A 6,917-nucleotide genomic window follows, 5' to 3' on the forward strand; every position below is an offset into this window, starting at 1 on the left:
GGGGGGGGGGGGGGAGAGTGAAGGAGGGTGCATTGAATAATCTGATGAGGTGAGGGATGGAATCAGTAGCAATTTCTCATGCGTGTGGCATGAAGGAAACAGTCACCAGCTGTTTATGAAGAGAAAGTTATCAATAGTTAGCAAGAAAGGAAGGATTATTCCCCCACCATCTCCCTCCCAAGGTTCCAACCCAAAGAAAAAAAAAAGACTAATATATATTTTTTTGTTTTTTTTGTTATGTTTCTCCTTTAATTTATGTGAGAATCAAGAAGAGAGAAAAATCCCTGTGGGGAAAAAAAGATAAAGATAGAGGAAAAGGAAAAAAGTTGTTATATATTTCTATTATTTTGTGTTAAAATAGCCGAAAAGAATTAATGTCATTGGAGCCATTAATATTTTTCTTTCCTTGTGGGTATTTCATATTTCATTGCCAGTTGCCCCTGTCACCGTTTGACTGTGTGTCTGCTTGGAATCTGGGGTTTGCTGCTCTTTCTCCCTCTAGAGAGAGAGAGAGAGAGAGAGAGAGAGAGAGGGGCGTCTGAGTCTGAAGTTCTGAACTCTGAAGCAGAAGGGACCTTGGAATTTGGAAATGCGAGATAGAAACAAAACAATTGATTGATTAAACAAAAGATAGAGGAGAAAGGGAGGGATTTTCAGATGATAGCATATCAAATTAGGGGAAAGAGTATCAGTATCTAAGAGTATTTTATGATAAATGGACGAAAATTATTACAGAAATGCCATTACGCCCCTTCTCTCCCACTGACATTATCAGGTAAATCACTCTTATTAATAATAGGGCTTAAGGTAGAGAGTAGGGATTTCTACTGGACGGGACGGGACGCACTTGGATGTGGTCCTGCGAAGAGAGAGAGAGAGAGGAATAATTCTCTAGTTTGTCTCTTATATGTTGCAGAGTGAGTATTGTGTTGGTTTTGGTCCTTTCCTGTTCCTAGTAGTTTTCTTTTGTCCCATTAGCAAATTACCAATACCACGCGCGTGACAATATGTAGGGTGTTTTCCCTCCTCCCTTTCAGCCTCTCTCCCCACGTCCACGGCTCCATGATCGATCGATCGATTGATCAATCCCTGGCTTTCCTTCATCCTCCCGCTTTGGCTTTCCCTCTTCTCCCCCTCCTGCATCTCCAGCTCCTCCCTCTCATGTACTCCCTTGATTCTTCTGCAACTTTTCGTTTTATTATTATTAGTATCATTTTTAAATTCCTGAGAAGTTGCTACATGGTTATTAGTATGCATCCAATGGAATCAGGTTGGATAGGAAGATTTCTAGTCCGATCCAATTTTTTACCCGATCCAAAATTTGAAGTGCAAATTGATAGGAATGGGAATCAGATCTAGCCACATTCCGGTTCAGTTTGATTCTTAGAACTATGCTACAAAGTCTATATATAATAATCATAATAATAAGGGTAATTCATAGTGCCACTCCCTAGAGAATGCCACTATTATAAGAACACCCTTTCTGTAATATCAAATTAGACTCAGACCCCCTGTCGTCAATCACTCACTTAATGGTGAGGAGTTAAAATGACCGTTATACCCTATTCACTCATTTCCCCTCTTTTTCTCTATCATTTTTCCGATGATTGCTATGGAATCGCCTAAGAGCATCTCCAAGGAATTCGAAGCCATGGAGAATCTCATCTTGAGGTGGGATTCCACTGCATCTGAGGAGGCCAAGGAACAAATGATCTTCAATGGTGGCAATCGTTAGGAAGTTGAACATTACTTGCAAGCCGTTGACAAGATCCAACGCTCCATGGAGTCGGTCTCAATTTCTAGAGATGGATCTCCTGATGGCGGTACTCCAGCAAGGTCAATGGTGCTATCCAGATCACCATGGCTCGTCTTGAGGATGAATTCCGTAACATCCTCCTCACCCATTCAAATTTGATTCAGATCAAGTCAATTGAGCCGGCACGACTCATGAGTCATTAACCTTCATCCTTAGGCATCTAAAAGGAGCTGAATCTCTTTTCACAGTATATAAAGGGACTCCTAAAGAGCTTGTTCAGGCCTCATGCGCGGGTGCAAATTAAACTTAGTGAATGAGAAGGCTATGGATGACGTGGGTGATGCTTTGTCTATTTCTTGTTCGGTGTTTAGCTGTTTCATGGATATTCTTTCGCTTCTTTTCTCTGGTGGATCGGATTCTAATTTGCTTCAATGTATATTGATCTATAAACAAAACGATGATGAGTCTGCCAATAAAGTGATTGATACTCTTGTGGATTGGATTCTATCCAGATCGCCATGGCTCTTCTTGATCCGAATCGAATTTAGATCCTCTTCATTCCGTAATATGCCTTGGTCCCGCCGCGGACAACTGCTTCATGGAAACCATCAAGGGTCCCGCTATTCATGTCTTCAACTTCATAGAGACTATCAGCATCAGCCACCAATCACCGGAGAAGCTCTTCAAGATTCTTGACCTCTACGAAGCCCTATCCGATCTCTTGTTGGACATCGAAGAGGTAGTTTAGGTACGCCACATTTAATAAGGGCATTTTGATATTTAAAAAAAATATAGTAGCTGACATCAACATATAAGGTATATTCTATTAAGTGACTGACAACAGGGGCCTGAGTCTAATTTGATATTACAAAGGGGGGTGTTCTTATAATAGTGGCATTCGCTAGAGGGTGGCGCTAAAAAAAAAAAAAAAATAATAATAATAATAACTTTTTGAGAGAGTATGCCCTCCCAGGTAGGGTGGCCTCTCTTGAGCATGGGGCAGCCAATGGGTGTGTGCACCAAAGCATCATCAGGGGTGGGATTGGTGCCATAATGTTGCAGATGTTCTCTCTCCAAGAAATGCTCTGATATTTGTGAAAACATCCTCTGCCATGGATGTGGCGGTGCGGCGAGCATTCGATGGCCGGAACGACATCGGGATGAATGCCAATATCGCCTCGATCGTTCAATGCTCACCTCACCGCCACACCTGCGGCAGACAATCATCTCTCCAGTAATTTTGCTTTGTAGAGTCGTGTGTTTCTGGTACAGTATAGAGATCACCCTCATTTGGTCCTTGTAAAAGTCGCATTCCTGTTTGTAGATCTTTTACACATAAACCCCCTGGTAAAACTTCAACTAAAAAATTAGTATCACGAGTCAATTTGGAATATGAGGTTCCACGAACACATTGTTGAGTTTTGATTTTGATGTAGTGGTGGACAAAGTAGTAGAACCAAAGTGTGATATAGGAATACTCTAACAATCACCAACGAAGACTTGATCAGAACTAATGTAGTTTGTGGATTGTTGCAGCACCGAAGATCAAATGTCATATGACAGGTAGCCCCTGAATCTGGAATTCACTGTGTGTCCATGTGAAATGGAGTTTGGACTAAGATTGTATTGTAGGATTGGTGTGAAGACCAGTAAAGGCCGGAATGGTGTTGTTCACATTACTATTTCTGCTGGCCAATGAAGTAGTATTTACTAGCAACATGTCCATTTAATGGAGGAATGATTTTGAAGATTAGTGTATAAAATTTACAGCTGAGTAGGTTGCTGATACTATCCATACCCTCATTATTTTGTAAAGGCTTGAGGTTGAGAGGGTTGTCCCTGCTTGAAGGACCCTAACGGATGCAAATTGTGTGCCTACGTGCCATGTGCTAATTTAGTTTTTCTTTTCATGCAGGATTTGATTTTTGTCACTAATTGGCACCTTTTGATAGTTAATTATCCTCAAATTTTGTGAATAGATAGTACATCTGATCAAAGTTGGCATGGTTGGAAAGATGTTTTAGTACATGGAGGGTAATATGCGAGACTTAGTTTTACCTTCGAAATCTAAGAGTTGACTCATCTAATTTCAGAATTGTTAGATTAGAATTCTAGGGATTTAATTAATGGATGAGAGAAATAGAGAGGGAGAAAATCCAACTAGATTGTGGTCCTTATGTTCGAGATTCAGCTTCAGAAAAATCGAAATAACACTTTATCTAACCAATGGTTGGATTAGCTACATCAACCTCCCTTTTCTCTTTGTTCTTTGGGCTGTTTCTATTTTTTCATGTGTTTGTGAGTATTAAAAAAGGAAAAGATGAAGATGGTGAAAAAAAGGCAGAAGAGCATCATTACTTGTTGAGCGATTTTTCTTTAGGCTGCGTTTGGTATTCATTCGGTTTCAAAATGACGTTTCACGTCAAAAATAGAGTTTTCAATTTTTGTATCAAAATATCATTTTACAACAAAAAAATAGTGTTTGGTGAACCTGTTTCAAGAACAATGACCCTAGTTGTTCACTTTTTTTGTATTTGGAACAAAACTGGAACGACGAAACAAGGTTTTGTCGTTCCATCATTTTGCGTTTCTAGCATTTTTTTTCCCCCTTTTCATTCTAAAAAAAGGGAAAAATACCAATTTGACACCAAACGCTTTATTCCGTCTTTTGTTCCCATAGAACCGAAAAACGTCAGAAATGTTTTCCTAGATGACTACCAAATGTAGTCTTAGATGTAATAATTTAGAAAACATTTTGTATTTGATCACATAAGTCTTCCACAAGATAGAACGATGCCACCTGTCAAGAGATTTACGGAGGAGTTCAAATCTAGAGAATCGTTTGCCTTTGGTCATACTAGTTCTACACAAGGCAAAACAACCCCTATCAAGAGAATGAACACACTCACTAGACGTATGATTAGTGCATTTTTTTTTTTTTTTTTTTTGGTAATATGATTAGTACATGTTAAATTAAGAAAAAAAAAATCACTTTTGTAAGGATATATGCAATTAAAAAAAAAAAAAAAGAAAAAGAAAAAGAAAAAGAAAAAGAAGAAAAGAAAGAAGGTTAAGCATAAAAACGGAAACTAATAAACTAAAATTTCAAAAAATGAAAATGGGTGCCTATGCAATTTAATCATAAATCACTTAGTTTACATCAACCACATCAGGATAAAAAAGTTGAAGACGCGTATTAAACATAATCCTGGCCTTATAGATGTAATTAATATGTGCACAAAATTTCCAGTGCAATTTGTTTTCATGAGCTAATAATATCACACGGTTGTTCAATTGTGACCTAGTGATCATGGGTTCAATTCCGGAAACAATCTCTCCATGAATTGAGGATAACATTACATACATTATGACCCTCCCCAAACCCCATAATGGCTGAAGCCTAGTGCATTGGATACACCCTTTTATCTATTTGAATTTTCTAACTATTAAGAGGAGAGCGGTTGAGTGCTTAGTCTCAGCCTGTAAACCATACCCATGCCGTAACCATAGATCAAAGTTACTATTCTGACAGTCAGATAAAAAAACCTACAACTAACAACAGCTAAGCAAGGTCAAAGTACAGTTTAAACTAATCAAACAATCTATCAGTGGTATTATCAGATTAACAGACGAAACAGACAATAGCATTGAAATTGTAAAATGCCACGCCAAAACCAAACAAACAAATCACAAAGAGAATGGTCAGTTTGAATGCCAAAGTTAATATTATTTACTATTACAGTCTCTCTCTCTCTCTATATATATATATATATATGTGTGGGTTTTCCAGCTATGGTAGGTACAGACATTTCTCCAATGGTATCTCGAACTAATGTCTCTGGACCTACAAAAACCAGCCAAAGATCATGGTTGGTAAAGAGATGACTTGGAGAGATGAATGCTGGTACCAATAGTTATGAGCTGAGAAATGGAAGTCCATCTTATCTCATATTGTTGCTGAAGTTACAGAAAGGTGGGGGGTCATTATTTTATGGGTTTGTGTTCTCTTAGAGACTCTGGAGGCAGTGAAATTTAGAAATTGGTCGTTGTGGGTGTGAATGTGTCTCAGACTACACAAGACCCGATGGTACTTTTTTTTTAGTGTGGGGGAAGAGGAGTGAGGAGAAGGATTAAAGGTTGATGGGTCAGGGTTGCTGAGCAGATCAGACCTGATTTATTTGTCTACTTCTTGGGCTAGTAAGTGCCGTTATAATGTACAAGACATAAGAATATATATATATATATATATATATGACATAAGAGTTTAATATATATATATATATATATTTTTTTTTTTTTTTTCCATTTCATTGGGGAGACCTTGTGGCATCCACACATGGATTTGGCTCATCTCCAATTTTTCATTACTCAATTCTCTTATCTGTGCCTGAGACATTTTCCATTCTGATCCAACGGCTGTGGATCAAACCCCCTTCTCAAACCCCAAAACACACCTCTCTCCTCTAGACATCAAATGGTGAGTGCTTCTGGTCTGCCCATGGTATTGAAAGCGGCCATGGAGCTCCATGTGTTCGACATAATAAAGGCGGTCCCGAAGCACACCTCTCCCCTCTAGAACCCAGATGCACCACGTCTTCTCGATTGTATGTTGCATCTTCTTGTTTGCCACTCGCTTCCCCTTGCACTGTCCTCAGCCATGACCACAGGGTCTATTTCTTGTTACCAACTTCCAAACTGTTTGTTAGGAACAAGGATGGAGTGTCCTTGGCTCCCTACCTGCTTATAATCCAGGACTATTACCCTTTAATCAAGAGCTGGTATTCCTTTATTCATTATAGTTGATAATGGGTATCATTAAGGTGTCTCACAGAGAGAGAAAGAGAGAACTACATTTCAATGGGCCTTCCTCTCCCCCCACCACCCCACCACCCCAAAATATATATATATATATATAGCACTTCAATTTTCAAGTACTTTGATGATATACAGGTTGCATTAATAATTTCACAGCCGGTTTACAAGTATTGTTGAACATAACAAGTTGATGATGATAATGTGTGTGTGTATTTGAGAGAGAGAGAGAGAGAGAGAGAGAGAGAGAGAGAGAGAGGCAACCAAAATAATAAATTCTGGGGTTGGTGTTAATCTGATATAAGCGAAGGGTCTTGGTATATTCTCATTCAACCCCCCCCCCCCGGGG

This window comes from Macadamia integrifolia, chromosome 7 (assembly GCF_013358625.1).
Source record: "Macadamia integrifolia cultivar HAES 741 chromosome 7, SCU_Mint_v3, whole genome shotgun sequence".
Taxonomy (NCBI): domain Eukaryota; kingdom Viridiplantae; phylum Streptophyta; class Magnoliopsida; order Proteales; family Proteaceae; genus Macadamia; species Macadamia integrifolia.